The 24,857-nt window shown below is 41.4% G+C and overlaps 1 protein-coding gene across 2 annotated transcripts in view; it reads left to right on the top strand.

The window, feature by feature from the left end:
* Positions 1 to 24,857, top strand: part of LOC309343017 (uncharacterized protein) — a 275,823-nt gene that overhangs the window by 157,949 nt on the left and 93,017 nt on the right. Inside the window, exon 2 of one of the 2 annotated variants that reach the window (XR_014157067.1) lies at positions 1,979 to 2,055. The exons of the other annotated variant lie outside the window; for it this stretch is intronic. The gene's annotated coding sequence lies outside the window, so the exon portion shown is untranslated. The remainder of the gene's footprint in view (positions 1 to 1,978; positions 2,056 to 24,857) is intronic. 2 annotated transcript variants of the gene reach the window in all.

Here is a 24,857-nt window from a genome sequence, read left to right as displayed (position 1 = left end):
TCCCCCTGCTGGTGCCTTCCTCTGCTGCTGACTCTCTCCTGACTTCTGAGAGCCCCTCCACCTCCTGTCTTTCCGATGGCAGTTCCCTGACACTATGATTTGATCTTGTAAACTGCTTAGAGTTCTTTTTTGTACTAGTAAGCAGTATATAAATTCTTTTGCATAAAAATAAGCAATCTTTCAAGGCATCTTTGCATTTACATGCATGCCCCCAAGGGCATCTTGGAAACATGACATGGGTAGGAAGACCCTGTTTTTCCACGTGGTGCATCACATCATCCATCGCAAGGCATCTTTCTCTGACTTGCCATTTATAATAATGAGTAGATCAGAATGGAGCCACAGCCAGAGCTGGTGGTTGTGGAGCAGATCCAACAAGTAGAAGAAACAACAACACATGTGCCTGTTTGCCAGAGTCCTCAGTTGTGTTGCCCCAATGAACACAGTGCAAAGAACTCTCGATTTTTGAGAATATTTGCACAGGGTGGAGGGGATTTTGAGGGCACATGCAGCACTTTGAGCCTTGAATGAAGCACAAAATGTCAAGCAGGGCAGACTTAGGAGGATGCAGAGGGGAGTGCAGATGAACCAGCACATAGGTGATCCATTTGCAGAAGACAACAAGGTTTCTTTGCTTTAAACATGGACAAACCAAGAAAGAACACATAGTTATTTTATTATAAGGCATGAAAATAACTTAATTTTTATCTGTGTTGTTAGAAGGCAGGAGCAGCCCATACAGTTTAAAGGTTTGCTATTTTTGTTGTTATAAAGGAAGCCAAATTCCTTTCTTGCCCTTTTGTACTATACTTTTTTTTTTTTTAAGGCAGGGAATATAAATTACCCCATCTAAGTAATTCACAAAGATAATAAATGCTATGTGTACAGGCATGATGTGAATGATGTGAATAGTGTGCAGCATTGCATTTTATTCTTTAAAAGTTCATAAAGTTCATTGTGGGCAAGCATTTCCTTTGGGAAAACCGTGTCTCCCCCTTTCTCCCTCCATACGCGCTACTTGTCCCTGCATCTTTGTTAGAAACCGGCTTTCAAGTTTCTAAGGGTGCATTTAGTGCAACTTTTGGTATCTGTGAGGGGTTCATGTGGTTAAACAAAAACACAGGAACATACTGCTGCCTTTTGCAATCCTTCCAGCTGTGCTAAACTGCTTCTCAGAATAAATGTTGATGGGAGGGCAAACAAGGTAATCCACAGCTTCACAGAATGAGAAGGGCCTTGCATGACATTACTGTTTCCAGTGTAGCACAGGATTACTTAGGGCTTTGTTAAATGACACCTCATTCCTCATACATTTTTGTTCCGAAAAGGATAGCTGTGTTTCCTTATTGTAAGGCGCAATATTCAGGATCTTGGTTTCTTCTCCTGCTTGGCAGATAATTTCTTTTTAGAGCCACGACTGGCCTCCACACCAATATGTCCACCATATAACCACCTCTCCTAGGTGATAGTGAGAGACAGAGCCAGGCTTGATTTCTGCTGGGATCCAAGGCTGCAGCCATGGGAGAAGCAAGACCTTCTTGGGGTGTTGACGCTGTGAGCCCCTTCTTCACAGGCTCAGGTGGTATATATGTGCAAATAAAACATATATCATAAAGATGCCACAGTCTCCGCTGTCCATCATTCTGAGGAAACCGAACCCTGGCTAAGCACCTAGAACCCCTGGAATCTTGTGCTGCTCAAAGATTGGGGTGGCCTGCAACAATATACATTTTTTGAACCAACAGTTGGCAAAGAAAGTATTAATTGTGCTAGGGGTAGTAGTCAACATGGCCATTCCTTGATCACTTTAGAGCTACTATACATATATAATATGCATATAGCCATTCTAGTAGAATATTGGGGGGGGGGGAATGTCACTAGATACTGAAAATTGCGATTGCTGAGACATGATGTTGTAAGAGACCTGTGATCTAGCTCTGTGCCTCACAACTACCTGTCTTCTCCCTTCCTTCTGCAGAATGCAACTTATGCCACCTTTATGCCATTGGGAAGGATGAATGAAACTGCTGTTTTAGATTTCTTTCAGTTCCTCATGTAAGTTCAGTTTTCTACATTTCCACATCAGTTTGCAATTTGAAAGATTTAATTTCATAAAAAAATCACCAGCATGTTACTATGAACGTATCCCAATATACACAAAACTGAATGCCCTTTCGCCTAATACCTTCATTTTTGCAAAGTAATTTAGCCTAATCTAGTGAATTTTTTAATGTTATTTTCACATATATATGCATTTTATTGCACGTTTTACCCTGGTATGTGTATTTTGGTACATTTTATTGTTGCAAAATTCAAGGAAGTGTGCATTTTAAAGGAGGGGTGTGTTTTGGTTCTCATATTGTTTCAGAAAGGGGCAATTAGGTAGGTTCACCTTTATATGTGAATTGAATAGAATTTCTCCTCCGTCCCTAGTTATCAGAGCCACACATTTATCTAGAATTTGTTTTAGCAAGGTAGTTAAGAAGGTAAACGTTCACTCTCACTCACTTGCTCATACACTCCTGCTTTTCAATCACTCTTCTATCCAAGGTTGAGACTTAGCTTCAGGGATGTCAACTTGAATAAAGTATTGGGGGGAGGTAAGCCCTGCCCCGCATAAGCGATCACATGACATGGTGCACACACACCATTTGAATAGCAATACCCATCAACTGGGGGGGGGGGCCTGCCCTCTCAGATATTTTATTGGGAAAGCAATGCCCCCTCGGCCCCTAGCAGTTGGCGCCTATGCTTAGCTTTAACAACATGACAGCATCATGTGCCTTCAGACTCATGCTAGGCCAAAAGTAGACTCATGCTTCAGACTCATGCTAGGCCTTTTAAAGTGCCCCAAGAAATTCAGAGACTTTCAGGAAAGGGCAGCCACTGGGAACTGCCATCTCTTTCTTTTATTTTATTTTTACAATGACTTGGGAATGACATTGCGTCATCTCTGTCGGGGCATTATATAGGACTGGAGAAAGCCAATGGCTGCTCCCTGCGACTCTGCTACTGCCTGAAGGGGCAACAAAGCCTTGTCAGCTGGAGAGGGGAAAGAAGAACGTAAAAGACCCCACCGCCTGCAAAATAAATTTTAAAAATAAGGATTTTACCCACACTGCCAGAGTGAGGCAAGTGTTTGCTGCGCCTCTTCAGCACCAGCCCTCCCAAAAATGTTGCAAAGGTGCCATTCTCTGGATTCATACAGTCTTGTGGACAGCAGATGTTGTTCCCTACAAATGTGATATAGACTCACAAGAAGTAATATACTGATGAGCATTGCCTGCTTCCCATGGCAGCATAAACTCATTCCAGTCTGATATAAGGAATGCACACAGATGCTCAAATAACCTTAATTCTCTTCTCGGGAAGTGAGGTCATCTTATAAGTAGCAGCTACTCCTAGTTTAGTGAAGGATCGCAGTACGTGCAACTCAGTGTATCAGTTGGAATTTTAAAATGCATTTATTTTTGGGAAACAAATGTTTTGGGTTCAGTGGGCTGTGATTGGAGTTACTGGGAACATGCTGCTTGAAAGAGCCTCCACTCATTTCCATGTAAATATCTTTGTTTGAACTTGCATATAGTGGCAGCAGTGGTAAAGTAGTTTATCAAGCAAGACTATTGTTTCTGCTGTATTTGTATCTATTTCACTGAAATGCATTGTTTTGGGAAATTGAGAAGGTACAAATCAAGGGATGTCTCCGCTCCAGTAAACAGAACTCATTATTTTTCTTGTGGCAGATTGCTTATGTGGATTCCAGTTTGACTCTCAAGAGACAGTTCATACGAGATTATTTTTTTCTTACATGGAGATAATTCTCAGCCCTTTCTTTCCAAGAAATACAGGATGAGTGACTGTGAATGTGTGTGCATGTGGGGCAGCGGGCAGATTCTGCCCCATCCTACACACCTTCAGCTAACTTTGTGAACATACTCTGTGGGCTGATAAAACTGTATGTGCAGTTATTGGACTCAGTTTCCTCAGATGGTGTCCATGATTATGACAGCATTCAGTGAAGGCTCTACAACAGCATCTGAGATGAGCTCTGCTCCACACACACACACACACACACACACACACCGTGGTAATATTCTGGGTGGGTGGGTGGCGAGAAATAGTGGGAAGAGTTTTGTGTTGGGTGCCATTTGCTGACATTAGGTATCTGCTCTGAACCTTATTTGGAGACTAGATTATTTTGATCAATGTAGGATATGCAGTAACTTTGGTTCTCAACAGGGGTGCCAATGGGGGGCTGGCCCCCTCAAATATTTTATTGGGGGCGGGCGAAGGGACCTTGGCCCCTAGGGTTCTCAAAGTTTATTTCCAGAGTGGATAGTGGGTGGAATGTTTCTATACATGACATCAATGCAAACATCTTATTTACTGTATGTTGCTTACCGTGCCACCTACACATTTGTGTGCATTTTCCTATTCAATATTGACATTAGTGCATGCAATGAGCATTTTTGTGCAAATTTTGTATATTGTCTGGTCTATATATATAGACTGATACATGTTGCCAGGGTGTTAAGTAGAATGTGAATTCAGGCAAATGATTTGTGCATATTGTGTGCATAAACCTAGCAACATATTGGCTATGCAATATGCAATAAGGCACTGGAAGGCAGCTGCCCCCAACCTGATGCCCTGCAGATGTTTTTAGATTGCAACTCCCATCAATTCCAGGCAGCTGGGACTGCTTTTGAAAGGCATCAGGTTTGGAGAAAGCTGCTATAGCATTACTCCTCATTTTTCAATTTCTCCAAAGTCTTTATCCCCCCTGAAAACTTAACTTCATCTTGATACAATACATCTTGCCTATTACTATTTAGGACTCACTGTTTACCCAATAGTTGGTTCACTGAATATTTGCTCTATAATGATGTAGCTTCTCTATGGTTTCCTCCATTTTGTTTTGTAAATGAGAAAATCTTGTCTTTGAAAGCAGCGGTTAAGACAACCAACACTTGGCATACTTGACAGTCTACTGCTACTATTAGTTTTTGGATCAGCATGTTCCATTTGTATGAATTTCTCCAGGATCTTACATAGTCACTTATAGTGGGCTCAACTTTCTATAGCAACATGTAAACCTAGGATTATTATCCAGTTACTTGGCGGCAATTTACTTTTCTCTGGCAGGATGTCAGGCTGGAGAATTGCCAAGGCATGCTGCTGTTTTCTTCATTGTTTTATGAATTACACTGATCTGCAGCTTTCCACTTCTTGACCTGCATGAGGTGTTGATTGAATTTAGTGTGCCAGATGGTTATTGCAGCTCATGTACCATCATACTGATGGTTTCTTCAATAAAGGCTCTTCTGGGTTACAGTGTGCACTGACAGTGAACTTATATTAGGCAAACATTTGGTCGCGCTGACTTCCTTTCCGCTGTAAAATGCAACATTAGGGCCAAGAACTGCCAAGTCAAGATTAGTTTTCTCAGCTATGATTTACATTAGATTGCTGTTTACAGTTTTGATTCAGAGCCCCTTGCAGACTGGAGATGTCAAGAGTCCTGAAGGGCTCAACATTTCATGTGCCACAAAAGCCTTGCTGCCTCGCATCTGGTGGAGATGTAAACCAAGTCATCTCTTCCTTGATCAGTCTTATGAATTTTCATATCTATGAGTGGCTGTAGACATTGAGAAATGCTGAAGGAGGGACAGAAAGCACAAGTGCCTTGCACTTCCTGTGTTCAAGCTCCACGGCACTGAAAGTGGAGAGCCTTCAACTATACTGGAGTGCAATGTGAAAACCCCTAATTGCAAGGGACAGTTTGAACAGTTTGCAGAGTAAGAGGTCTACATGAGACATTTAGAAGATGAGGAGGCAGGAAAGACCTGAGCAAGTTAGGAAATATGGGCATGTGTGCATCTTCACACATTTAGGAAAGTCTGAGGCTATGCCATGACAACTAGCTTTCACTTGAACCCTAAGAGCTACGAATGTATACATTTTGTATTCAGAACTTCGCAATCTTTTATATTTACATCAGCCAAACTATCATGAGTGTATTGAAGAATCATGAAACTTACTCAGTGCACAATTTTTCCTGGCGAAGGACAAATCTTTCCATCTCAGTTTCTCACATTTTTCCAGCCTTAAATTCAGTTCACCATATTTTTGCATCAATCTGTGAGTTTGTACAAAAATATACATGCAAGTATGAAATTTTCTGTAATGTGCATTCTAATGTTATTTTCACTAAGATATGATTTTTTTGTGTGCACCTTTCCCTAACATAATGCTTTTTTGGTAGACATTTTTGAATTGCAGATCTGTACAGCAAAATTAGCGGAAGTGCAACCTTTGAAGGACAGCTGTGTCTTGCTTTGCATGTTGGTTCAGAAAATGCAAATTACATAGGATCCCATTAAAATCCAAACCAAATACATTTCTCCCTATCTCTAGCGACACCTATATAATAGTCTTATACTGCCCTAAAATTATGAGTCTGAAACAGTTTCTGTATGTGCTTGTTAGAAGACACAAGCTGCCAAACATTCCAGACATATTTAGGAGGAAGTGTGCTATCTGCAGATTTTATGAACTTTATGAACAGCCAAGAAGTTTTATAAGGTGTCCTTCCAATCATATTTCTAGTAAAACAATTTCAGTCAGGTTATTGTGCTTTCACATGACTGAAATTGGCCTCTGACTGACCTGCTGTGGAACCACACTGGGGCCAATTATGGACTATTGACGTTTTGAGATGTGAACTTTGCCACCTGGTCACCACACAATTGTCATGACATTGCCATTTTGTTTTATGGGCAATGAAAAAATTCTCTCAGACGCACCTTATTACATATATCCCTCACACTGACTTCAGTGTGAAATATGAATTATTTTATAAGCTAGATGAAAGTTGTATGGTTGTGTTGGACTGAAATGAAATGATAGGACTATGGGGCAAGGAAGAGGCTACATTCATTTAGGCGCTTCTTCTTAGAATGACAGAAACTGGATTCACAATTTCTATTGATGTCTTGACAGTACCTTGTCTATTAATTTCCATCTGTCTGCTGGAAGACCTGTACCTCTTATACCCTAGAATTGCATTTCCTGCTTGGTGCAGCTGCAACACATCAATTATATTGTAATCACCCAAGTTTCCTTTGCCCTTTCTTCTTTTTTTCCCAGCTGATTATTTCCTAGGAAAAAAATATATTCCCAGGCATACTTGGAACTGTTAAATACCATCCATCTCTTATTCTTGTCCAGGAAGTTGTACAATCTGGTATACTGCCATTGCTTTCCCAACATATTTCACAAGACAGATATACTGTTATCTTGGCTATATTCTTGCAACTTAATTGCATATTATGCAATGACTAAGCTTTGGACATACGGTGCAAATGTAACTCTAGTTTGGGCAAAGAATTTTAATTGGATTTTCATTTCCACTCACAGATAGGTTTATTGAAAGTGTAGTGAAATATAATAAGATAACAGAAAACAGAGGGTGCATAGACTTGTTGAAAGTTAAACCTAAAATTCAGGAACAATTAAGATTAATTACTACAGTGGGAATGTGTTAATATGTGATATATATATTCCTAATGTTCTCTGGTATAAATAAAGCTTCTATATTATGTTGCTTGTATTGGAGATATATCATGGACCTCTGTCCCGTATTCTCCAGATATGGATAGATACAGTTCAGCAAAATAAATTTACTGATTTTCTTCTCTCATTGCTTCTCACACTGTTGGTGTTGGATATATTTTGTAGGTAGGATAGGATATATGTTACAATTTATTCCTCCTATTACTTATGTGTGTGAGCAGAACATTTAAAGTAACCAATTTAGTGTTAGACTTAAAACAATTAGTTAGCAGCATTTTAAACACCATTCCTTGCAGCATTAATGTGGAAACTTTGAGACTATGCTTATTTTTATTTATCCAGGCTGTGGTTAACAGACTGGTTTTTTCCCACCGAAAGCGATGAAAGCACCAACTTCTACCTGTGTACATGCTCATCCTGAGATCTCTCAATGTGCTTCTTTCTTGACTTAAAACTGTAATTCAAACATTTTAAAAACTCATGTAGCCGTAATCCTACACGCGCTTACTTGGGATGAAGTCTAATTGAACTCAGTGGGATTTTCTTCTGAGTAAACTGCGCTGTCAAAAATCTGGTTCATTCCACAAGATTCTGAGTATCATTTTGTGCGGCGTTTAAATAAATAGCACAGCAATCTGTGAGATCAGCCTGTACTGTCAGAGAGATAGAAGGGAGGCAATGCTCGCCTGTGCACCAAAGCACAGCTGGCAGGTGTAACTGTTATCCTACTCATCCAGACACCATCCCCTTAAAAGCAGCCATTCCTTAGGCCAGTGCAAACAATGCAGATTAGAACGGGCTTTTGCTGGAAGTAGAACCAACTTGCTTACAGTTCTGGAATTTTATTCTTGAACTATTTCATCCTTCATAAATCCTTCTGCTTCCTGTTCTTGCCAGCTCAAGATAGAAAATGATAAAAGCCGTATAAAGCTGCTGAGTGTGATCCATTTGTTGTTTAGTATCTAAGAAGCTGTACTGCGTGAAACTCGCTGGTGGAATTGCTTTTGCCCCAAGCAAGTGAGTTTCTATAGAAAATCCAACATTCCTAGATTGACATCTGCCTAGATTTGCACAACCACTCCTTCAATGTTACCATTCAGTTGCCTCAGTTAATGACCCTGGGTATTTCTGCCCAAATACCTTCACCCCACAATTGCAATGGATAATAGATTTTGTAATGTAAGGCTACCGAAGAAGTCAGTCTTGTGCATATCCATTTGGATCATAGGAATGAGGGAAGTTTGCTATGGAGGGGTCGAAATTATGCAAATAAGATTTTCGGAGTTAAACGGTACATTCTTTTAAAAAGTTCTACAATGTTTGCAACAAAAAGGTTCAAGGTTCACAAGAATTCAAATGCCATGTGAATACAGAATGTTCATACATTTAATTGAGACTCCTAAACACGTTCACTGAAAGCGTGGCTCCCAGAATTTCTGGACCAACATTTGGAAGTTATTACAAAGCACATCAAAGCGGTCATAGTGCAGACACTTGTCTGGGACACATCACCCATGATGCCTCCTCCAAGTGATTCTGGGAGCAACCTGTGAATGACAGTTGATGGCTGGCCCTGTACATGGTGATGATGATAATTTGTACCTTGCCCATGCAACTGGGTTGCCCCAGCCACTCTGGGCAGATTCCAGCATATTAAAAAATATAGTAAAACATTTAACCTTAAAAAGCTACCCTATACAGGGCTGCCTTCAGATGTCTCCTGAAGGTAATATGGAGGGGGAGCACATAATCCACTGCCCTGCTCATGAGTCACAAACCTCAACATGCCTAATGATAGGGGGCAGTCCTGTGCTCACACCATTTCCATGTCTTCACTTAATGCATGAAGTGGGAGCGGCATTATGTCTGAAGGTTACCCAAGGCTTCTGTGAGTTCAGCAGAACAGCTGAACAATGCCAACACATGAACAGGGAGCCTCCTTTTGCAGTGTTTCCTACTGGGCAAAGATTGCCTACACACCAAATAGCTTGATTGCACAGAGGTCCTTTTACACCTTTAGCTGCACAGAATTCAGGATCAGGGATTGTGGGCACAGTCTCTCCCCAGTGCTCAGCTGGATGTGTTAATAAAGCTAATGTTGAACCTGAATTTCAATTTCTTTTAAATTTTGGTGGCAGATCTATAAAGAGGTTCTTATGGAAGCAGATCATCAGCATTTCATCAAACTCTTGATAGGCTGTTTCCTTTTGCTCTGGAAACTTGACACGAGAGCTCTATGGAATCATGTATTTTACTTTTACCTTGTCAGGTGTTGTGAAAAGCATGTCACAGATAATCAGCTACAACCTAATTAGACAATAAGGAAACAATGAAATGAATTCTCCTCTTTTTTTGATGTGGCACCTGGCTTCAGTGAGCTGAGTACACTTAATTTACATTCTGGGTAAGACAGAAGCAAGGCCTAAATATTTAAAATCTGAATCTGTCAGCTAACCTATATTGCCTCAGTCTCAAAATGCAAAAGGGAATCTTTATCTCTGTTACAGTTATGGTCCAATCTTGCATCTGGGTGAGTCTCCAGTTGTTAGTGGAAATTTGCAGATGGAAACTAACATATAGAACTTTCACAAATAATAATAATTTGTTCAATATCCAACAAATATAGCACAGCCCTGGGGCAAAGGATTACAATACTTATAAAGCAATCCAAAGCATCATATTTTGACAAATGTTACAGATAATGCAAAATCTTAACAAACTGCTGATTTATTTTAGGGATTTATATACTGCTTAATAATATGCATTTCTAGGTGGCGAACATAAAAACAAACCACGCAAAATGAAATAGTTCTCATAAAAACAAACGCTACCTTAATATGCCTGCTGGAGCAAGGAAGTCTCAGTCATGCACCTAAGTTCAGTAAGAAAGACCATGTTAGAGGATGCTGCTACAGAAAAACCTATTCTGTAAGGCAGAAAATTTGCAAACTTGGAACAATGCAACTGTGGAAGAACTGGAAATGGGAGTGATAATAATTGGAAAGGAAGAGGAGGAGGAAAATAAATTGCTGTGGAAAGTGTCCCTGAACTTTTAGTTGTGCAGAAACAATGATGTCTGAAACATAAATGGTGATGACAGGAAAGTCAATTGATGGGAGACTGGACAAGAGGCTGTACAATGGACAATGTAACAAATGCTGACAGTGGTAGTGCAGGCTGTCACACAACCAGGCAAAGGGAAGGATTGGGAATCAATGTGAGAACAATTAGTTGAAAGAAGTGTAACAAGAGGCGGATGGGCAAAGGCTTAGGCAGCGTTATGTCTCATGCAGCTTGTAACCTCATTGTACGTCTTCTCTCAGCTTTCACGTTTGACATGTTATACGTTAAAAGGCGACAGTCTTGAAAGATTACAAAAGTGTCATTCTCCAAGGGCTGAGTGGCCAGTGTGTGAGAGGGAGGGGGAGAGTTTTCTCTTCTCACTTAATTGAGGACCTCCCTGAACCTTGCTTTGCCCTGCTTTTGGACAGTAAAATCTATTCACTTGATTTCTCCAGGAGCAAGTATTGCAGTGCACACTGTATACATATGGTGTACACGGTGTACACCATGAACCTTCCCTGAAGATCCGAGAAGAATTGTCAGGAACTTCAGCTTAACAATTGGGTTTAGGACTTTATCAATTAACATGGAGGGGGTGTGGAACTGAAATTCACGAGAAGCCTTTCTCCCTTTGTGTGTTCTTCCCAGGATATCAGGTCAAAGGGCATCAGTGACCAGTACATCTGGTACCGATCAATGAGCCTGGGAGATAGGGGGAGCGGAGGAGCAAGAACCAGCTAGCAATGGACAACACTTGCATCGTCTAATCTGTGAGAGTGAAGATAGAAACAATGGTAAAGGTGGCTAGGTGACCTCTGGAAGGCAGTTCAGCTGCCTAGGATAAGTGAGCATTGGGTGGGGCTGACACTGTATAGGACACATTCATAATGGGGTCACAAATTTAGAGCGGTGCACCCGTACAAAATAATAAGTGTGGAAATGCAAGCATAGTATCCTGGAAAGAACACTTGTGACAGTGAAATAAGAATGCAAGACATTGAAGTCATACTTCTTGAGCATTGGAATGCCATGTCTTTCCTAAATCTGGACCTTGCTAGCTTTGTAGATTTCACCAGATACTGTCCATACACCCTTAAGCTTTCCTCTGCAGCTAGAAGGCTAGTGATTTGCTTGTAAAACAATAAGAACTGAGTTTGTCAGGATGCCAGATTTTGTGCCAGACACCATATGGATTTCATGCTGAGTTGTAGATATAGAGAACACACACTTTCTTGACTCTAGCTGAAATGAGTGTTCTGCTGAGTAACACTCATTTCATTACTCTAAGAATGCATTTAGAGGAATGATTCCCAAACCTTTTCTTTCTCGTGGACCACTCAAAAATTGTGAAGGGTCTTCTTGGTGGATCACTTAATGGGTTTTCTGCTGGTTGTACGTAGCATTTGCCATACGATGTGCTAGATGCAGTGTGATCTTTACTTGTAATTTATTGCTTCTTTTAGTTCTTATATTGAATTTTATTGCATTTCAATTTCAATTTCATTGAATTCAAAACGCCCACAAGCAAATCAGGATGAATGCTCATTGGCATATACGTAACCTCCTTGTGAACAAATCAGAATTAGTGCCCATTAAAACCTAATATAGTCAAACCTCCAGGTAAGCTTTGTGAAACCAGGCCTTATGAAGAGCTGTTGAAGGATCTGGGTATGTTTAGCCTGGAAAAGAGGAAACGGAGAGGAGATATGACCATCTTCAGATATCTAAAGGGCTGCCACATGGAAGATTGAGCAAGCTTGTTTTCTCCTGCTCTGGAGGGTAAGACCTGAACCAATGGCTTCAAGTTACAAGAATGGAAATTATAACTAAACACCAGGAAGGAGTTTCTGACTGTTAAGAACTGGGGAATGGACTCCCTCTGGAGGTAGTGGACTTTCCTTCCTTGGAGGTTTTAAAGCAGAGGTTCAATGGCCATCTGTCATGGATGCTTTAGCTGAGATTCCTGCATTGCAGGGGGTTGGAGTAGATGACTCTTGGGCATCTTCTAACTGTACAGTTTTATGATTCTGTTATTCTAGTTTGCAGAGAAATAGGCAGCTCATTCTAGCAAAAATATACGGTGAGTGGGGGACACCAGCTGTACAGTAGATATCTATGGCTGGTGTCTTTTATTTCTGAGCACATAATACAGGTTTTAACAGTGGCATGTATATGATTTTCTTTTGCCCTTAGAACAAGTAATTGGATGCTTCGCCAAATTAATTTTTTTATTCCCCACAGAAGCTCCTAGCAAAATCTGTAGTTAGGTGGCTCTGTTTCAAATTATAATTAAGTTCTCAGCTATTAAAATGCTGGTGACTTACTTGGGGATGATGGAGTCTACAGAGAATAAAAGGACAGGAGGATCATTATAGCATAAGAGAAGGCAAGGAGATTGGGAAGCTATACAAAAAGGGATTAAAAGCGCAGAATGCTACTTGGGTATGTGACTATGCTGAGATGTTCTCCTTGTCTAAGCAGATGCAGTGGCAGGCAGAATAATGTGATCAACTTAAAAAAAAATCTTAGGTAAACAACACAATGTGTTTTTGAAAAGAACAATAAATAATTATAGGTCTCATTAAAAGCTTTTAAGTCCCTATGGGATATAGTGCATTTCTTTTCACATTCCCTTTGCTAACTCGAGGGTTAGAAACACAAATGAAAAAGCATGAATAATCAGTTAACGAGTAACACTGCTTTACTGAATGAACTATAGCCCTCTTCAGATGTTTGCCAGAACATGCACAGATTAAAAGTGTGTGGAGGGGTAGGGGAGTATAGCAAGTTAGAAGCCTCTTTGAGATTGGGAACCCTGAATGTGTGCATCCAGCCTCTTCCACACAGATTAGGCTGAATTCCTGAATATGTCTAACATCTGCCATTTTAGTTTTCATCTGAGAAAACTGGAACTTAAGAGTGTCTCTGCTATTTCATAGGAGGGAGTCATGATGAAATAGATATGTTTCATCCCTTGCGCCTGCCAAGAGACATGGGACACAGTAGTTTGAGTGTAGGAACATAAGAAGCTGCCATACCCCACATTTAGTTCAGTATTGTTTACTCCAAGGGTGATGAACTGCTGGAGCTCTAGATGTTGCTGAACTGCAACCCCCATCAGCTTCAGCAAGCATGACCAATGGCTAGGGATGATGGGAGTTGTACTTCAGTAACATCTCAGGGGTAAAGGCTCCCCATACTTGGTCTACACTAGCAATGGCTCTCCAGTATTTCAGACATTCCCAGCCCTCCATGGAGATTCCAGGAATTGAACCCAAGACATTCTGCATGCAAAGCAGGTGCTCCACAACTGAGGTATAGTTATTCCCTAGTGGTTTTCTTGGACATGATCCTACCCATGTTAAGCTCTTGCATCTCAATAATTTCACTGAGAAGAGACTAGAGTCAAGTAATTGCTGGACTCCCCCATTGAAATCAATAGGAATTTAAAGATCTTAACTTAGGGTACTTAAAGCAGATTTGTCAAAAGTCAGGTTTTACTCTATGTCCAAGAATGCAAGGCAGGCTTAGGCAGGGAGAGATGGCATGGAAAGACCAATTAAGGTTCAAGCAGGAAGATGTTTTCAAGAGGACTTGACAAAATTGGTAGTAGAGACGCCAGCAGTGAGAGTAATAAACTAGGGTGACAGGTGGACACATCAGGCACTAGCACTGGATAACCAGCAAGGTAATGAACTAAATTGCACTGAAGTGTAGTAGAAAAGAATAATTAGTAAAGTATTTGCAGCATGCGGAACTAAAGCAGCCATGAATTCTAAGGTCTCTGATGTTCCAAAATTTATGACAGAGTGAGATCATTAACGTTGTTTCAGATTCCACAGGCTACAAATTTTGTTGCTGACATGAGTAGAAATCTCATGTGTAATGGCAAGTGTAAAAGCCACCCCAAATCAAAATGTGAATCGATCCTCATAGACCATTCCTGTCATCAACCCAGCTGGATGTTGCAGTGACAGGAGTGGTTCCTCTGGTCAGATAAGCGATGGCTGGCGCCCTGCTTGCTTACCTGGGAGTAAGCCCCTTTGACCTCCGTGGGTCTTACTTCTGTGTAGACAAATATGGGACTGAGCTGTTATATGTTTATACCAAGCCTAATAAACAACTAACTCTTGCTTTGAGTTTTCAGGATTCCACCCCTTCCTAAGCCCACCTGGGGGATACATATTTAAATATTTATATACTGAATTATCTGCAGTTCACATAGCACCTGAAGTTGCTTACAAAACTGAAATACAAGAAGGCTCCGCAATAAAACAGCCAGATGGTAAAATTCACAGTGGAAAAACACCTAGACAGAAACATATAGATGAGACAGACAGAGAGTCAGTCTGCAGAGCAAGCTTGCTGAAAAAAGCTTCCTTTTTACCAGGTGATGGAAAGTCAACAGTGAGGGTTGGGTGATGAACCTCGCCAGGAACAGTGCTCCCTTGGTGTGAGAGGCAGTTCAGAAAAAGCCAATCATGTATGCAGAGGTGGACTTTGGTAATACAGTATGGTGCCCTGACTGAGGACAAAATTTGATGCCCTAAATATTTATTTGTCACCCTCTCTCCCCTCTTGCCTTCTGTTCTGCACATGCTCTCAAGTGAACTACATCATAGTTGCGGCAACTCAATCGCCATCTGACCAGGGCCTTACTTTGAGTAGGTACCTGTATAAATATAGGTATTATTATTATCATTGTTACTATCACTTTCCCTTTAGCTCAGCACCCTGTGCAGAAGAACCACCCACACCACCCTAAATCCAGCACGGCTGTGTGTTCACTGCCCTCCCCTCTGAGAAGAAAGGGACATGGGCCAGATCTATCTTGCACTTAAAGAGTGGTGCCACTCTTTAGGCATGTTGTCATGGACAGCACAGGGCCTAGACCAAGGGGAATGAGCTTCAGGCCTGGAGTCCAAATCCAAGCCTCTATATCTCCACACCATGGGTCAGCAAATTTTCCAGCAGGGGGCCGGTCCACTGTCCCTCAGACCTTGTGGGGAGCCGGACTATATTTTTGGGGGGGAATGATGAACAAATTCCTATGCCCCACAAATAACCCAGAGATGCATTTTAAATAAAAGCATCATCATCGTCGTTATCATTTTTTTATTTGTATTCCGTCTTTCTCTCTTACAATACTCAAGGTGGTTTACAAGCTGAAGAAACAAAAAATATACAACTTATAACAATATAATGCAATACAAAAATGTGATAATAAAACAATACTTTAAAATAAGCAACCTATATCAAAAAAGTAACATTCAACAATTATTAGAATAGTACAAAATAATAATATCAACATATAAAAGTTAAACAGAATTCCACTCAACAGTTACAATAAATATTTTCTAAACTATAATCAATAAAACGACAAAAAGCCACAGTACATAAAATAATACAATAAAATTGAGAAGCAGAAACTAAAGGGTGGAGCAAGGCAGGTGGAAGGAGGCCTTGCCTGATGGAGTCTCTCCCCTCACAGTTCTTCCTCCAGGCACACTTTCTGCTCATGTAAAAACACCAGGCAGGTCCCACAAATAACCCAGAGATGCATTTTAAATAAAAGGACATATTCTACTCATGTAAAAACACGCTGATTCCCAAACCGTCCGCGGGCCAGATTGAGAAGGCGATTGGTCCAGATCCAGCCCCTGGGCATTAGTTTGCCTACCCATGCTCCACGCCCTCTTGCCTCACCCACAACCCCTATCTCTAGGCCATGTCCCTCCCTGACCCTCCTTCAAACACATTTCTGTCTGAATGGAATGTTTCCTTGAACTTTAATAATTCCTCTTCCTTGCCTGGGTAGAGGATAGAGAGCAGTGTGAGAATGTATGAAGAAACTAGCCCACTGCACCAAGTTAAAATTTACATCTGCTGCCCCACCCACTATTGGCATTTAGCCCCCATATGGTTTCCCAAAGGGGAATGCGGACCTTGGACTCAAAAGGTTTCCCCAGATTATATGTAAATACCATTTTGTACAAAATTCTATATGCACAGGCAGAGCTAAGGGCAGAGCCAGTTTAATTCTGCATATGTGGTTGACATTTGCCTTTCCAGGACAAGGGGAAAGTGCAGGCTAATAAAAAATAAAAAATAAAAAATTCTAAAATGTGTAATCTAACAGAGAGGAGGAGCCATTATAAATGCTGGAGAACAGCTTCCCTGTTGATGCAAATTGTTCCTTCAGAACTACCAACATTTCAGTGGCATTAATATTATGCACATGCACCTTTAGCAAATTCAGTTCCACATTTTAAAAATTCTCCTCCCCACTCCATGCTTGCAATACTAATGAATATTTACATGGCTGCTAATAGGAAATGCCTAAGGAAAGATAAAGAGGGCAATCCTATACTGAAGATACACTGACTGAAAGGCTACAGGATTCCACAGAAGTCCACAACAGGTACACCAGTGGAACACTCCAGATATGACTCGGAAGATTCTATTCAGATTGTCTGCGCTATGGCAGATTTCTAGTGTGACACTGTATGCATACTTCTAAATTCTAGTGGAGCACAGGCTTCTCTGTTATCTTAGAATGTGGTTCAGCATAGGATATCATATCCTTTAATCCAGGACAATGTACTTCTGTTTGTGCGTCCCAGACTATTTGGGAGTGAATACCTACAATTTATTTTCAGATGTACATTTGGAAAAGTCTTACTGCCTTACATTTTGAAAAAATATGTATGAGGTCATTGGCTAGAGTGGCCTGGCAGCAGAAGGCATCTTTCTTTCTTTCTTTCTTTCTTTTTCTGCGATCACTCGTAGCCAAGTAAGATGGTTTTCCATGAAAACGGTCTTAACAGTAAGTCTGTAAGTAACCATGGAGGCCAATTCTGGATCCACACGTCCTTCCACAGTGAGGATAGCTTTCTGGGTGCCTTCTTCTTAGCTCATTTCTCCTTTTCATTCTGAGTTCATGGTTGTTCAAAGTCCACAACACCTTTGGTAAAGGCTGTTCTCCAACTGGAGCGCTCGTAGGCCAGTGTTTCCCAGTAATAAGTGTTCATATTACATTTTTTAACTATACATCCGTATAGTTAAAGATATGGTTTTCCCAGTAGTGATGTATGGAAGTGAGAGCTGGACCATAAAAAAGGCTGATCGCCGAAGAATTGATGCTTTTGAAGTATGGTGCTGGAGGAGACTCTTGAGAGTCCCATGGACTGCAAGAAGATCAAACCTATCCATTCTTAAGGAAAGCAGCCCTGAGTGCTCACTGAAGGACAGATCCTGAAGCTGAGGCTCCAACACTTTGGCCACCTCATGAGAAGAGAAGACTGCCTGGAAAAGACCCTGATGTTGGGAAAGACTGAGGGCACAAGGAGAAGGGGACAACAGAGGACGAGATGGTTGGACAGTGTTCTCAAAGCTGCCAGCATGAGTTTGACCAAACTGCGGGAGGCAGTGGAGGACAGTAGTGCCTGGCGTGCTCTGGTCCATGGGGTCATGAAGAGTAAGACATGACTAAACAACAACAAATTACATTTTTTAAAAAATTGCCTTGAGAACGTCTTTAAACCTCTTTTGTTGTCCACCGGTATTTCACTTCCCATTCTCCATTTAGAAATAAAGTAGTTGCTTTGGAAAATGATAATCAGGCATCTGAACAACATGACCAGTCCAACAATTTTGATGTCGAAGAATCATTGCTTCGACACTGGTGGTCTTTGCTTCTTCCAGTACAGAAGGCATCCAGTGGCATGGAAAGGAGCGCTGGCCCCATGCAGCTAGATTTACCTCTGTCACCATTTTGATTCTCGCAGGATGCAATGCTGTGCATATCCCTGATGCTGTATGTCTGTATAAGGGTTTTAGTGAGATCAGTAGATAAGAGAGGACAATGTTTTGAATGATTACAAAGAACTGACAAACCTTAGCTAGAGCAGTTGTGTGAATTAAGACAGATAGTGATGCATAAAAGGTAACACCCAGCCTCTTGCTGAAAATATAGAATGTTACCAATTGAGACAGAAAGGTGAAGCTGCACATTCACGCCATGCATTTAAAGCACTCCACAATCTTTGGAGCTGCCATTTGTTAAGGGTGCCGTCATTTGTAGCTCTGTGCAGTCAGCAGCCTTCAGAATATTACAGTTCCCAGGATTCTTTGGAGGAAGCCATGCCTGGCAAAGTGGCATAAGAGTTCTTTAAATGTGCAGGGATGTGACTGAGGTGAAAGGGAAGATTTAGTAAAGAAATCTTTACTAAAGTAACTGTTTAATAGTGTGAAATATCAGTAAGCAGAGAAGAAAAATGGATGGAGCTTGATATTGTTTGCGCTGAGTGCTACAAGAAGGGGACAGGAAGCTAAAAAGAAAGGAAAAATGGAAGATAAAGATATGAGAGGGGACACCCCACTTTCTGCCCTGGCCAGCAAAAGCCCAGCAGAGCTCTGGAAGAGCTGGTTGTCTTTCCTAGGGTCTGTAAGAGTTTGTGTTTGTATCTCAGCCATAATTGAGACAGACCCATCTCATCTAAGTTTAGATGAAGCGTGGGTTGCACAGATGCAGGCATAAGTAGTCAAGTAGAAGACAGAATACATGCTCAAAACATCTCTTTTTAGAGAAAGCAAAGACCATACAGTTGTCAGTTGGAAGGAGAATAGTGTGCAAACAAATCTTCAGCAACTCTCTGCAATATCCACAGAAACCTGATTCCAGGGGCATAAATGGATATCATATGAGGTGAGGAAGAAACAGGGAGAAAGGAATTAGGGTACCAATCTGATGGGGATGAGGATGTCTAGCAAAGCATCTTAAACTGAATGGGCACAGGGTAGTCGTCCCCCCCCCTTTCAAATTAATAACATCTATGCGTTGCGTATGAACTTAACTTTGGCAGCTTTGGAACATCAAGGTTAGGCTAATATATTGGTGTCGTTATTAGCAACATTGCCTGAATAAATTCATTCCCCCCACAATTTCTATTTGCACTTTTGGTTTATACTTTCATACCTGTTCTTCTGCCTCAAGCATGATTTGGGTTTGCTGTTACAGATTTTAATTTTATTTTTAAGGCGGGGGGGAAATACCCCTTCACTTGCTGGCTTCCTCAAAAAGAGTTCCACTTGCTGCTCTTTTACTGAGTTTATCAGCAAGGACACTGTCATACCATAATGGGCTCCTGTTGCTACACAAATGAAAATGTCATGGCAGCATGTGAGATTTATATTGAATTGATCTTTCCTAGGCTTCTGTCGTGGTGGCATTATGTGAGTCATTTGATCTAATAGTTGGCTGTACCCTGGATGGATGGGTAGTTGCCTGTATCAGTACTTGGCCTTAAAGCAGATAGCTAATCAGAGCTTGGTCGCATACTTGGGCTGGCAACTGGTTGAAGCAGTATTTGACCCCACATTGCAGGTTGAATGGTGCAGGTTTCATTCCAAACTTATGTCTAGCACTTTTACTATACCTGTGAAGTTATAATCACCTCCCTCCCCGGCTTCTCCAGGAAGCACCTGTACATAGCTATTTTTGTCTTAAGACTTTTAAAGGTGATCTGTGCAGTTCCTTTTTGTGTTGAGTGTGCATGGAATATCTCTAGTGAGATTTGAGAATAATTGGCCGTGGTGGTAGTGAGAAGCTTGGAGAGCAAGTGCAGGCTTCAAAAGAACCAACTCATTAACAACCCACAAGTTTCAGAAGGAAGCCAGTTTCAAATAGAGAAGCAATAGCGGACACACGAAACCCACATCTGCAGGTTTTGTATGCTACTCATGGCCAACTCCAGGCAGGAGGAGGCCCTGAGCAAAAGGTCCTCTCCTTTGTCAATGGGTTTATATGGCAGTGGTAGGGGCAGCAGCACCCTAAGCAGCCCCAGGTGGCTGCATCTTGCCACCAATAAAATTTCCCACAATACTCCAAAAGTTCGGTCCCCAGAATCTCCAAGGAGGACTGAGAAATAGCCTGTATGAAACCCTGGAGAGCAACTGAGGATCCTCCAGTCCATGAACCTAATTAGATGCTGTTACTAATTAGAGACTATACTCAGTTGGATGGATCAAGGGTCTGACTTGGTATGAGACATTGGCATATGAGCCATGCTGGCTCAGGGCAGATCCTCTTTTCATAGTAGCTGGCCAGGTGCCCATGTGAAGCACACTAGTAACTTCATACATTCAATATACAGCATTGTGGAAAATGAAAATGGAGGTTAAAAGTTGCTGCCTGGCACTGCTTGTGGTGGTAGGCTAGGGGGCAGAAATTCATGGGGGCAAGAGAGGCACAAGCAATGAGCCACACTGGGGTGCTCAGGCTACCCTAGGATGCTGGCTGTGGCCACCAACCCTGATGTTTCTAACATCTGGGGGAGAATCTTGTGGTTCCCCCATGGGGAGTATAAAAATGACAGCAAAATGTTCTGCTTGCATGAGAGGAAGGAGGCCCACATATTTCTCAAATGCTTTAGTGGCATATAGGCTGGGCTTGAATAATCATTCAAGGTAACCCTGGTAAAATGAATCTGTGTGTTCTGGCTGGACTCTGCAGCTTGTTCTCCGAAATGTGTTTTGTTCCTAGAAGATAGATGCTGTCATCTCTTCTTGTATTTTTGAAGATTACCCTCTAGTGCACTGATATTTTCATACAAATCACTCAGAGATGGTTCAGATGAGCACCAATAAATGCTCTTTGACCCCTTTGATGGAAATGGCTTTGATGCGAACTCCCCTGCTGCATATAAGAACGGGTGCAGCATAGGATCTCACTCTGTATTTCCAGGCTTGCCTGTCAAGAATTTGAAAAGTTTTGTCATATAAACCAAGTTCATAGCTGTACCAGTTTGTCTGCATTTGATAACCTGTACACTTTACATCCTTGGAGGCCTTTGCTATAGTTTTCGTCCTGTAGCTAACCTTTCTGTTGGGTCTCACTCAACATTTGCTGTACTGGATTAGCAGGCGGGGCTGGCTGAGAACAGAATTAGGTTGGTGGGACAGTGCCCTGGTGGGCCAGCCTGCTCTGGGGAACAACAGTTCTTGTGAACTCCTCAGAAATGGAACGCGTGTTCCAACAGGACACAGAGACCCCACGATATTAGGTACAGACTGTGAAAGCCAATGTAATGGGGAATTTTGGGGGGAGATGATTTATTTTAAATAAATAACTTACTCAGAAGTACGTTCCACTAATGATATGTGGGAACCTGGGGCTAAAATAGATGTGACATTAAATGTGTATTTGCATTTAGCACATAGGTTTATTTATATTTTTCATCAATGAAGGATTCACCCCAGATGCAAACACCGGTTTAAGACGTAGGGCTTTCCTCGTGGCCACAGCAGGAGAGGAAAGAGCTACATTTCTCCTCCAAACGTGCTCCAGTCATAATAATTATCAAGCCTCTCTCTAAAGTAGGATGCTATTTGCATTTCCCAAAACATCCAGATTGCCTATCACTGTTTAGAATTGTTACCTAAATTAACTATTTGGCTAATGTAGAGGGGTTTTTTAGCCTGTTGTCAAGATTATTCCAAGATCCACGATAACCTGGATGAATAATTTTAACAGAAACAAGCTCTCTAAAGTATTTAAGAGATTCTTAAGCCAATGCTTCATAAATATTACCTTTAGCACTTCAGTAGATTTATATATTTCAAAGTGAAATTAAATGAATTCAGGTTGTCATTTGCAGTACCATTGAATCACTTCGTTTCATTTTTAATAGCTGGATTGTATTGTGTGCAGAGGCAGCGAACACTGCATTTTTCAACTTCATTTTGCAACCTGAGCTCATTTAAAATAGGCCTTAAAATTCCCACATGGAGCTTGAGATATAATTTGCCAGACACCAAGACATAAAGAGTTATGAACGTGCTTTCCCCCAAAGACAATGGATGAATGAATGCACAAGTTAAATGTGATCAAAAATCAGAATGATGTGGACTACACTTCTTGTGATATAGGGCTCTGCTCATCCATATGAAATAATGTATTCACTATCTCAGATGCTTAAGCTGGCTGCTGATATTTATCCCCACAGGAAGATCCTGAAAACCAGTTAGAGCAGGTCAGGCACTGCAATATCCTGCATGGGTGGCTAGGAACATAGGAAGGTGTTTTGTACCTGATCATACTATTTGTCCAGTATTGTTGTTGTTGTTAATAATAATAATAATAATAATAATAATAATAATAATAATAATAATTTATACCCAGCCTATATGGCTGGGCTTCCTCAGCCACTCTGGGTGGCTTCCAACAAAATATTAAAATGCAGTAATGCATCAAACATTAAAAGCTTCCCTAAACAGGGCTGCCTTCAGATGTCTTCTAAAAGTCTGGTAGTTGTTGCTCTCCTTGACATCTGGTGGGAGGGTGTTCCACAGGGCGGGTGCCACTACTGAGAAGGCCCTCTGCCTGGTTCCCTGTAACTTGGCTTCTCGCAGTGAGGGAACCGTCAGAAGGCCCTTGGCGCTGGACCTCAGTGTCTGGGTGGAATGATGGGGGTGGAGACGCTCCTTCAGATATACTGGATCGAGGCCGTTTAGGGCTTTAAAGGTCAGCACCGACACTTTGAATTGTGCTTGGAAACATACTGGGAGCCAATGAAGGTCTTTCAAGACCAGTGTCTTTCAAGACTCTAGTTCAGTATTGCCTTACTCTGACTGGCAGTAGGTCTTTTGTGCATCCTGCTACATGATCTTTTAACTCACAGGTGCTGAATCTTTTACTAGTCATGTGACCCGTGCAAGATTGCAGACCCAGAAAAAACGCCTCTTTTGGTGTGTTGAGTAAAATCGTGGATCCGAAAATACCACTTTTTTCAGGGCAAGATCTTGGCCTGAAATTGTGCAAGAGCAAGACACCCAAAATGGCTGCCATATTCTCGCAGGGAAAAGTGGGATGTCCCGGTTTTTCCGGGACAGTTGACAGCTATGCAGTCTACACACCCTGGACATACACACCCTGGTTTGAACAAAACCAGAGAACAAAAATATGGGAGAAGAGTGTGCACTGGAGTTTAAGGAAGTCTAATAAGGTTCAGATAACTACTCCTATTTACAGATAGGTAGCCGTGTTGGTCTGCCATAGTCAAAACAAAACAAATTCCTTCCAGTAGCACCTTAAAGACCAACTAAGTCAGTTCTTGGTATGAGCTTTCGTGTGCATGCACACTTCTTCTTCCTATCTGAAGAAGTGTGCATGCACACGAAAGCTCATACCAAGAACTGACTTAGTTGGTCTTTAAGGTGCTACTGGAAGGAATTTGTTTTGTTTTTACTCCTATTTAGTCTCTGCATATCCTTCACAGGACTGATCAAGGAGGAAGATGGGGGCAAGATTAAAATTAGTTGGCTCTTCCTGTGATTGGCTCTGGCTCCACTTCCTTTTGCTTTCCCCCGCCTTCTGCCCTGTTGGTTCGAATGGGCACCAGTTGCCACTGGTTTGGAGACCTGCACAGGGCAATGGCACTTATACTTCCCTCCATCCTTGTTTGCCCACTAGTCGGTGGCATGCGGTGGGTGCATGGGCCTTAGTGTCCAAGTGGGTGTCCTTAGGATTGTAACCTTGAACTCACCAGAAAGTGCCTCATATTACAGTTAATATTTGCATGCAGATATTATGTACAAAATGCAAGCACACTGCTTCAGTTTGAAATACATGGAAGGCTCTTATGAGGAGGAGGGGAACTCAATCATTTCCTGGTTTCTGCCTCTGTATTTTGAAGGGGGAAAGCATGCAATTTACACACATGGGACCTTTTTACAACTGCTGAGTAGTCATGTATTTTGTACTCGGAGATATCTGTCATCAAAATGTAGCATGAAAAGCTGCCAACTGGGAGCCTTTTCTGGGCCTTTACAGGTGCTGTCCTTCCATTTTATTCTTAATTTATTCCATCTTTTCTTACTGGGGCTAGGGAAGGATGGATCAGTCAATTTCAGTTCTCTCAGTTCCTCGTCCCCCCCCCCATAGGTTCTCTGCATTTATTCAGCAATCTGCAATTCTTTTTTTAAAATCCCTCATAAAAATTCATTAGCATTTATTGCAAATTTCTCACAATCAACTCCCCCCAATTTTCTCTAATAGACACATTTTTTTTTGCACAACACTTTCCCCAATAAAATGCCTTTTTGCATGTTATTTTCACTAATATATGTACTCCTATGCACACTTTAGCCTAGTATGTACATTTTTGTACATATTATTTGGCTGTTGAACTGCACTGGAAAATCTGGAGAGGTGTGAATTA

The sequence above is a fragment of the Podarcis erhardii genome (genome assembly GCF_964252035.2).
Source record: "Podarcis erhardii genome assembly, chromosome: 5".
NCBI lineage: Eukaryota > Metazoa > Chordata > Lepidosauria > Squamata > Lacertidae > Podarcis > Podarcis erhardii.
The sequence above is the reverse complement of the archived record's forward strand: the minus strand, read 5'-3'. Positions and strand labels throughout refer to the sequence as shown.